Source organism: Marmota flaviventris, chromosome 7 (assembly GCF_047511675.1).
Source record: "Marmota flaviventris isolate mMarFla1 chromosome 7, mMarFla1.hap1, whole genome shotgun sequence".
NCBI lineage: Eukaryota > Metazoa > Chordata > Mammalia > Rodentia > Sciuridae > Marmota > Marmota flaviventris.
In genome coordinates, this window is record NC_092504.1 from 108,491,345 (window position 1) to 108,501,078 (window position 9,734).

General features: G+C 33.7%; 1 pseudogene; it reads left to right on the forward strand.

Moving 5' to 3' along the window:
* The first annotated feature begins 3,625 nt into the window (after positions 1 to 3,625).
* LOC114085451 (long-chain-fatty-acid--CoA ligase 6 pseudogene) lies at positions 3,626 to 5,491 on the forward strand (annotated as a pseudogene).
* Positions 5,492 to 9,734: the final 4,243 nt, after the last annotated feature.

Here is a 9,734-nt window from a genome sequence, read left to right on the forward strand (position 1 = left end):
CTTGCCAGAAAGTTGAATCTTATTAATCAGAGGGAATATTCTTTCTCTTAGGTAGTAAACTTTCCATCAACACTACTTCTGAAACCTGGTGTATCTTTTTCTCCCAAACATTAATAAACTATTAATTTAATAATTTAGATATAATTGATTATAAAGTTGCAGTAATATTAATGCACTGATTAATAAAAAATCAAATGATTAACTAAAATATATCAAGCTTCAAATATATTTAGCAAATGATGATGATACTACTACTCTTACTGACAACAAGAATTCAGAGGAACAAATATTGAGATATTCATGCTTTCTGAAGTTATTGATTGGACTTGTATTTGCCAATTCCAGTGTAGGAAATGAAAATATAGCACTGAGGAAAAAAAAAAGTCAAATTCTCGTTCAGTAATTAAAAACAAATAAATGTATATATTTCTAGATTTATGTTTACTATGAGCCAGAACTTCATACGTTACATATGTCAAACTTTATGAGGGGCTGGGGTTATGACTAAGTGGTAGAGTGCTCACCTCACATGTGCAAGGCCCTGGGCTTGAGCCTTAGCACCACATAAAATAAATAAATAAATAAAACAAAGTTATAAAACAAACAAAAAAAACTCTTATAAAAAAAAACTTATGAATGTAGTTATTTTCTCTGAAGTGATCACTGTGTAGTGATTAGACAAAGGGAGTTTCTAAAAATTCCAATAATGTAATAATAGGCATCTTGAAAGAATTCAGAAGTGGTTCAAAGGAAGGAAGTTTCACAATCAGTTGTCAAATTTGTTTAATTTCCATGAAAGAAATGACATTTGATTATTTGATTGTTATTCTAGCTTCCTTCTGATTCAAGTACTTTAAGTTATAAATGTTCATCTGAGTATTGTTTCATCCCAGAGAGCCTTACATTTTAAATTGTTATTATCGCTTAGTTCTCAAATATTCATCATGTCGGCTTGGGTCTGACTTCCTTAACAAGACTCCTAAAGTACAAGAAATAAAATAAAATAATCAATAAATGGGATGGATTCAAACTAAAAAGTTTCTTCTCAGCAAAGGAAACAGTAGATAATGTGAAGATAGAGCCTACAGATGGGGAGAAAATGTTTACCACATGCACATCAGATAGAGCATTAATCTTCAGGATATAAAAAGAACTCAAAAAACTTAAAACAAAGAACAAATAACCCAATAAATAAATGGGCTAAGGAACTGAGCAGACACTTCATGGAAGTTATACAATCATCAAATATATGAAAAAATGTTCATCATCTCTAGAAATTAGAGAAATGCAAATCAAAACTATTCTAAGATTTCATTTCACTCCAGTCAGAATGGTAAGTATCCAGAATACAAGCAAAAGTATGTGTTGGCAAGAATGTGAGGAAAAAGATTCACTCATATATTGCTGGTGGGAATGCAAATTGGTACAACCACTACGGAAAGCAGTATGGAGATTCCTTAGAAAACTTGGAAAGGAAACACCATTTGACCTAGCTATCCCACTCCTTGGATTATACCCAAAAGACTTAAAATTAGCATACTGCAGTGACACAACCGAGTCAATGTTTATAACAGCACAATTCACAATAGCTAAACATGAAACCAATATAAGTACCTTTCAACAGATGCATGGATAAAGAATTAAAGACTATTATGCTAAGTGAAATAAGTCAATCCCAAAAAACCAAAGGCCACATGTATTCTCTGGTGTGTGGATGCTGATCCATAATGTGGAGATAGGGGGCTAAGAAAGTTTGGATTGAGCATAGGGGAGTAAGGGGTTTGGGCTGGGAAAAATGGTGGAATGAGATGGACATTATTTCCCTATATACATGTATGATTGCACAAATGGTGTGACTCAGCATCATAGACAGTAGGAGAAATTAGAAGCTGTGCTCCATTTGTGTACAATAAGTCAAAATGCATTCTGCTGTCATGGATAACTAATTAGAACAAATATATATATATATATATATATATATATATATATATATATATATGAGGATGTTTCTTGAATGATCCATATATAGGACAGCCAACTGAGGGGAAAACCCACCCCAAATATGGGCAATAGGTTGGAGGCCTGATAGAACAAAAAGATTTAAAAAAAAGAAAAACAACAACAAGGAAGCAGAAGCAGATCCAAACTCTATTATTCTTAAACAGTGCTTAGGTTGATGCTGCTACTACCTGGGAACATCTGACTCTAGCCCTTCAGTCTTCAAAGTGCACTTGACTCTCCAGAGAGTTTCTTGGCCTTTGGTCCTGGACTAGGGCTGCATCATTGGTCCCACTTGTTCTGAGGCTCCAGCTTCTTGGACTGAGCAGCAACTGGTTCCTCCAACTTTCCAGCCTAATGTGGAGGGAGAATGAAAGGGAAAGAGGAAGTACTGGGGACTGAATTAAAACAAATTATATTCCATGCTTTTAAAATTATGTAAGAATGAATGTTAATGTTATGTACAACTAAAAAGAATCAATAAAAAAGAACAATTTATTTTTTCTCAATTTTTGTTTCCATTCATATTTACCTTGATTCTGATATGTTTCTCCAGTTTGTTAATTTCTTATTTAAAATGTATTTTTCATTCTTGAGCATGAAGTTCCAAAGATAAATAATAATTGATTTTATATACATTTATTCTACAATTGGAACATTCTCTTAAAAATGTAACTTATAAAATGGTATAAATCTTGGGAATGTATTTTATCTTACTTCTTCATATCAACTTTACTATAAAGTTAAACACAAAATATTTTCAATAAAACCATGTTAAGTGAGAGAGATATATTTTCATTCAATTTAAGGATATACTTATAATTATTATTATTTTTTAATTGGTTTTCAAATAATTTTTGCATATTGATAGTCTCTCAGATTTATCTCTTTTTTGCTTGGGTCATAGGTGGTGTTAGTAATATTACTTCTATCCTAATAGGAAGTCATATACAGAAATGTAGAACCAGTAAAAAGGTTTGCATTTTAATTTTTCTTCAAGAATCCTTCCAGTATTTTCTCTTGCCATAGTAACTTCACATTTCAATACAATACCTATCACATAAAGGAGTCAATAGAATAACTCTTGATCTTCCAAAGGAAATTTTCATGAACATTTTTGTTAATATCTTATTTAAATCAAGTTTTATGAAGTTTATGCAATTATTTTGAATCTTGATGTTATTTTCTCTGAATTTTTATTAGTTTAGACACACTTACGATAATCAAATTCTTTGCCATTTCCTTTATTATCTTTGTGTTAACTATCATTTGTTTTTATCTAAGTTCCATACCTTTTGTTTCATCTTATCCCCCTCTAGCATGTCCTCAACCTACATGTCACTTCCCTATAAAATGTCATCATTCGGAAACTCAAATTTCTATTTTTTTGTAATTCATAATACTCAAATTAATTTCCAATAACTGCTAATTCTATTACTATAAAAAATTAGGATTAATATTTGTTGAGATTAAATCCCTGAGAAATACCATGTCAGAAATGCAGAGGCAGAGGAGTCATAGAAGGATGGAAGGAAGAAAAGGGGGAGGGAGGGAGGAAAAACAAAAGGAAAAGTAACATAAAAGAATAGATAAAGGAACAGACTGAAAATGATCAGGCAATTTGATTATGACAGTAGGAAGTGTGCCAGAGGCACCGAAAGAAGAACGTCTTTCAAGTCAGAAGTGTTCAACAGCATTAAGTGGCTCTCTTGTGTGTGTGTCTCCTTCTTTCCCTCTTCCTCTCTCTCTGTTTCTCTCTCTTCCCAACCACCAGAAGCATTTGTCTTCTCACCTCTGGAGAAGATTTCCCACTTTTGGAGAAGAAGCACAGGGGATCCTGCATACACTGCAGCTTCCTAAGCTGGGTGACTTGGGCTGGTTTTTCTGCAGCCTCTCAGCCACCACCCTCAGCATAGGTACACTGGCTGCCATCCTAGCCACTGGTTCACTCACAGGCCAAAGGCCCTGGAACCACCATCAACCTCCTGATGCAGTCAGAAGAACTGGAGGACAGTGGCAGGGCCCAGTGATCTGTGATTGGAGGGAACTATTTTACCCACTTAGCTACTACTATGATGATGCCAGGATCATGTACCAGGTGTTCTGCTGTAGGCTTAGTATCTCAGGGAATGAGCCCTGATTTGGCTTCAGGAAACCCAAACATCTGTATCAGTGGCTATACTACAGGAGGTGGCCAATAGAACTGAAATTCTGAAGTCCTGACTTCTCCAGCACAACTGTAAAGCAAGTACAGATCAGTTTATTGAGTTTTTTTGCACAAAATAAACCAGAATGGATCATTGCAGAATTGTCTCATTATATGTATTCCATGGTGGTGCTGTAACTTTATGACACCTTGGGCCTTGGAGCTATTCCTGCATCACCAATACCCTGGACATAATACCATGGTTTTATGGATAATACAATGATTTTATAGATAAGCCTCAGAAAAATATGCTTCTACTAGCGCATGTGGAGAACAAGGAGACTCTAGGGCTCAAGATGATTGCCCTCATGGAGTCATTTGTGGATGCCCTGAAAGAAAAGAGTGCAGAAGCTGGAGGTGGTCATCAAGTCTATTCAAGCTGTGGAGGACTGTGATGGAGTGAATCACCATGCTCTTGTGATCCCATAGCCTGATGACCTCTCCTTAGTGTGTTTCACAAATGGTGCAACAGGGAACCCTGAAGGTATGATTCGTATCCATCGGAACATGGTAGCTGATTTCTCAGGCTTTCTGAAAACGACAAAGTGATTTTTCTGAGGTAGGATGATGTGCTCATGTCCTTCCTGCCGCTGGCTCATATATTTAGAGAGTAATCCAGTCCATTCTCTACTGCCAGGGAAGGTGTGTTGACTTCTTTCAGGGAGACATCTACCTCTGATGACATGAAGGCTCTATACTTTACCATCTTCCTGGTTGTCCGACAACTGCTGAAATGGATGTACAACAAGATCTTCAGCCAGGCAGACACTTTATTAAAGCACTGGTGTTGGAGTTTGCAGCAAAATGCAAGGTGGCTGAAGTTCAGAGTGGAATCATCAGTAATAATACTAACTGGGATGAACTATTCTTTAATATGATTCAGACCAGTCTTGGTGGATGTGTGCGGAGGATTGTTACTGGAGCAACTCCTCAGGTAACTACATCAACTACCTCACCAGCAGCCCTGGGATTTCTTCTGGCAGCTCTGGGGTGCCTGGTTTCTGAAAGTCATGGACAAACCAAGTATATGCTAGATACGCCTTCACCACACCTGGGGACTAGACCTCAAGGTATGTGGGGGCACCTCTGCCCTGCAATCATATCAAGCTTGATGTGGAGAAGCTGAACTACTGCAACTGCAAAGGAGAGGGAGAGACCTGTGTGAGAGGATCAAATATGTTCAAAAGCTATGTAAAAAATCAGGACAGAACAAAGAAAACACTAGACACTGACAGCTGGCTTCATATTGGAAACATTGGAGAGCCCAGGACAGGAGAAGTGTCCTAAGACTTATTGAGAGATAATCATTTTGACCCTGACTAGAGCAGTTTTTGAACAATATTTGGAGTGGACATGTTAAGCAGAAACAATTTATGAAGTGAAGGGAAAAGGGGAAAATGAAGAAAGTAATTGGAAACATGACTGTCTTCTATAAACATTATGAACATTATGCTTTTCTAGAGTAGATTACTTTATGAACAATAAAACAAGAACATTTATTTTCTGTTGCCTGGAATGCCTTTTTCTTTTCTGCCAAGTTATCCTTTGTTTGTTTGGATAGAATTCGTTATCCCTATACCCCCTGCTGTGATTTGGATAAGTGTATTGCAAAGACCTGTTTGTTGAAGGCTTAGTCCCCATGCTGTGGCACTGTTGGCATGTGGTGGAACCTTTAGGAGGGAGTTTGGACCTAATGAGAGCTCTATAAAATAAATAAGCCTATCTTAGGAAATCAGTATACTTCAAGAAATCAGCAAACATGTGACTAAGTTGCTTGTGGAGGACTAATGCCTATACAAGTATTTCAAAATCAATTACATAGCTTGCAATACAGCAGTTAACTTAAACTATTTATGCTATGGTAACAGAACAAATATCTAAACTCAAATCTCAGTTTCCTAAAACTAATTTGAAATCACAGAGCCCTAAAACAACTAAAATGCATTTCTTGCTTGTGCTCCTTGACCATAATGGGTCTGCAAAGGTCTCTTGGTTTCTGGTTGTTCTTTAAGTTCCCAGCCTGATTGAGCTGCCATATTCCCAAATACTACATTTTTTTTTTTTTTTTGACAGAGAGGGAGGAATCTACAATTGCCCACCAAAAACTAAAGTGGACTTTTATGTATACCCATAATTCTTTCCACAAAGTGGGCACATGACTGTACTCATTGGAGACCACAGAGTATGATTCAAACACATTCACAGAAGGGGAGCTGGTATTATTTGTTGATCAGGAGTAACAAATACCAAAGAGATGCATCATGTTTGAGACTCCAATATATTGGAACTGTTTTCAAGTTTCTTCCTTGGCAGTTTTTGCTCTTTCCAGTTCAAGTAATTTCTGTGTAATATCAACAAACAAAAATAGACACTGAAGAATGAAACTTCAGGAAAAGCAGCAGAAACATATTCGTTTTATCCCTTAGCACATTTCCTCTAGTTCTCTTGCCATTCTTGTTCCAAAAGTGAGACAGCTGCTTTAAGCCATATGCTTTGGAAGGATCTTCTATACAGGAAAAGCTAAAAAGAATAAAGAAAAATCAGTACTATTTGCTCACTTTGCTAAACAGTTTTCACTAATCGCTTTCATGATTATTTGTTTTGTACATGAAATTTTACTAGTTTACACCTGATATTTTATTATGAATTTTTATTTTAACATCATATTAGAATTTTAGGGATAGAACTGCTGATATATAATATTTGATGACTATATATATACATGTACACATGCATCTATGTATAATATATTAGAATATAATATATTACATGCATCTATGTATAATATATATTAGAAAAAAAATGCTAACAAACTCCAGGTCCTTTCTCATCTTTAACTTTCCTGCGTCTTTTTTTCTAGCAATTAAATATCACACTTTGTGCAAAATTATCTATCTAGCCAAATATACAGATTACTTCCATTTTTAACATTATTTTTCCTTGTATGTTATCTTTCTGAACTCAAGACATAGAGCTATATTCTTCATATCCTTGTACATTCTGCTCTCAAAAATTATAATGTAAAATATTAATATGTGCTGTTTTTGAGATCTGAAAGATCAATTATTTTGTTTCTCATAAAAATTGAAAAGTTCAAATAAGATATTGATGGCAACTAGTTTGAACGTATCAGATTCTAAAACAATTAACATAGATTTTTAAAATGTTAAAATGGTCAATATTACATTACAAACATTTTGTAAGATCTATTTCTATACTATATTTGTTTTAATGTACTTGCTTAATACTTTAAATCCAATAACAAACATGAGAGATTTCCATTATAAATCTCTTCATCATCATGCATATTAATCATCATTTCTTGGAAATACATAACTGTGGAGTTGTGTGAAGTCAAATTTCCATGTGTAATACTAACATTGGCCAATAGATGCCCTAAGAGTTCTAAACACAAGAACTCTCAGAATTAAAATTGCGTATTTGAACATCAGCAATTTCATATGCTCTGTTTTCATAGTTCAGTTACTCTTGTGAAATGGCACCATATTTTTAGATTTTAAAGACTCTTAAGATTACCAAACCCCAAATTACTTCCCCAAATTTTATTAAGGTAATAGAAGAAAGAAAAGGAAACTTTTACAGAATTGATTTTAAAAACTAAATGAAGGCACCAATGCATCTGATCCATTTAAATTATTACTTCTGATTTCATTAATGCAGCCAACACTATTGTTACTGTGCTGCAGTATGACTCTAAGGTTAATTTAATCACAGAAGCTGATCAGGTGGAGTTGTGAAATATTTCTTGAATTATCTCATACTTTTTTTTTCTGATTTCAGTATAATTTTAAACATTTTATATAACAGCTAGTAGCAGAGTACACATGGAGCTTAATAATAGATGTCATTTTAATTATAGGTCTCAACTTCTGGATTATTTTAAGATTAAAATTTGTTCATAAAGAATAAAGGTTACTCAAGCATATTTATTATATAATTCTAGCAAAATAGAACTATGTTTTTCAATTTCTACCTTTAGTTCATGAAAATTTACTCTCAAGTGGTTTTCTCTGTTAAGCCAATGACTAAATATTTTTTTCTGTGCTTATCTCCATGTCTAACATCCTCCTAATGAGGCTATCTAAAATTACGAAGATACATACCATATAATGATATTTTGAACCATTACTTAATTATATTTACTATAAAAATATTTCCTTAATTCATCATTTCAATTTACATTTCATTTTATAAAGCAGCATTTTTTGCAACTACACAAGCCTAAGAATTCTGTTCATGAACAAATTAATAGATGCCAGCAGTTATTGAAACTTATTCCCATTGTTTACAAACTAGTATAAAAAAAAGAAAATATTATTTACCAAGACAAAACAGAAACACAGAATATAACTTCAGGGGGAAACTCAGAGCAGTATCACTTGGAAGGTAGGAGAGTGTACCTGTTAAAGAGATGATTAAATGAGGAAGATGAAAAGTTTTACATGTAATCTAGAAAAGGTAATTTAAGCCTGAGTCTGCCAAATCTGTCTGTACATTTTCTTTTCTCATGATATGGTTATCTAATAAGCAGGGTTATTTTTCCCTCCAATTTAGAAGATAGACATACTTTATCATAGAAAATGTTAGGCTTATCATAAAGAAAATATTAGGCACACACACCAACCATAGTACAAACTTTTGATTACAATCTGTAGTGGTCTTTTGCATGGTCCATCACTATGTTTAATTATGAATTTGCTTTAGTCCCTTATAGTTGCTGATAATGAGCAAAGTTATTCCTTAAAGCTTAATCTACATATTTTTATCCAATGTGCTAGGTTTTATCTTTCTGATTGAACAATATTTCTTAAAGCATGTTTAATTTTTTTCTATTTAATATCACCTCAATGAAGATTAACATCAATGAATTCCTTGAACATCTATATTCATACTATGCATTTGTCCATGTGCTTGTAGAGTTTGAAAAGTCTATTTACACAATGGAAATTAAAGTTCATATGTGCATTGATCTGAGAATTTGAATGATAGAATAGAGTTATATCTAACATTTAGCATGGTATTTTTGTAGAGTACCTCAACACTTTTATGAAATGAACCATTTAATGGTGAATTCACATTTACAAATCAAAAGCTTTTTTTTAAAGTGTATGATCCTATGTGCTAAGGTAAATATTAGTGAAAAAAGAACTGTATTCCCCATGATTAAATTTAGCAGTCTGTTATATGAAATCAATGTAAATGTCTGGACTATGATAGAAAATAGATACAATTAAAAAAAACTCAAATTGCAACACGTGTTGAGAGTTTTAAAAATCAAACTAATATAATCTCAAAAGATGTAATTATTGCAAATATTGTTTAGATCACATATGTCTAATTGTAATGAAAGTATTCTCTATATCATTAGTATTGGAGTTTTAATTTTGAAATCCTACATTTTATGTCCATATTTTGAAGAAAATGCATTTGAAAATTCTCATTAGAACATGCTACCCCTACACACACATTTGTACAAAGATATGTCTAAGGTCACAATTCTGGGTTAGCT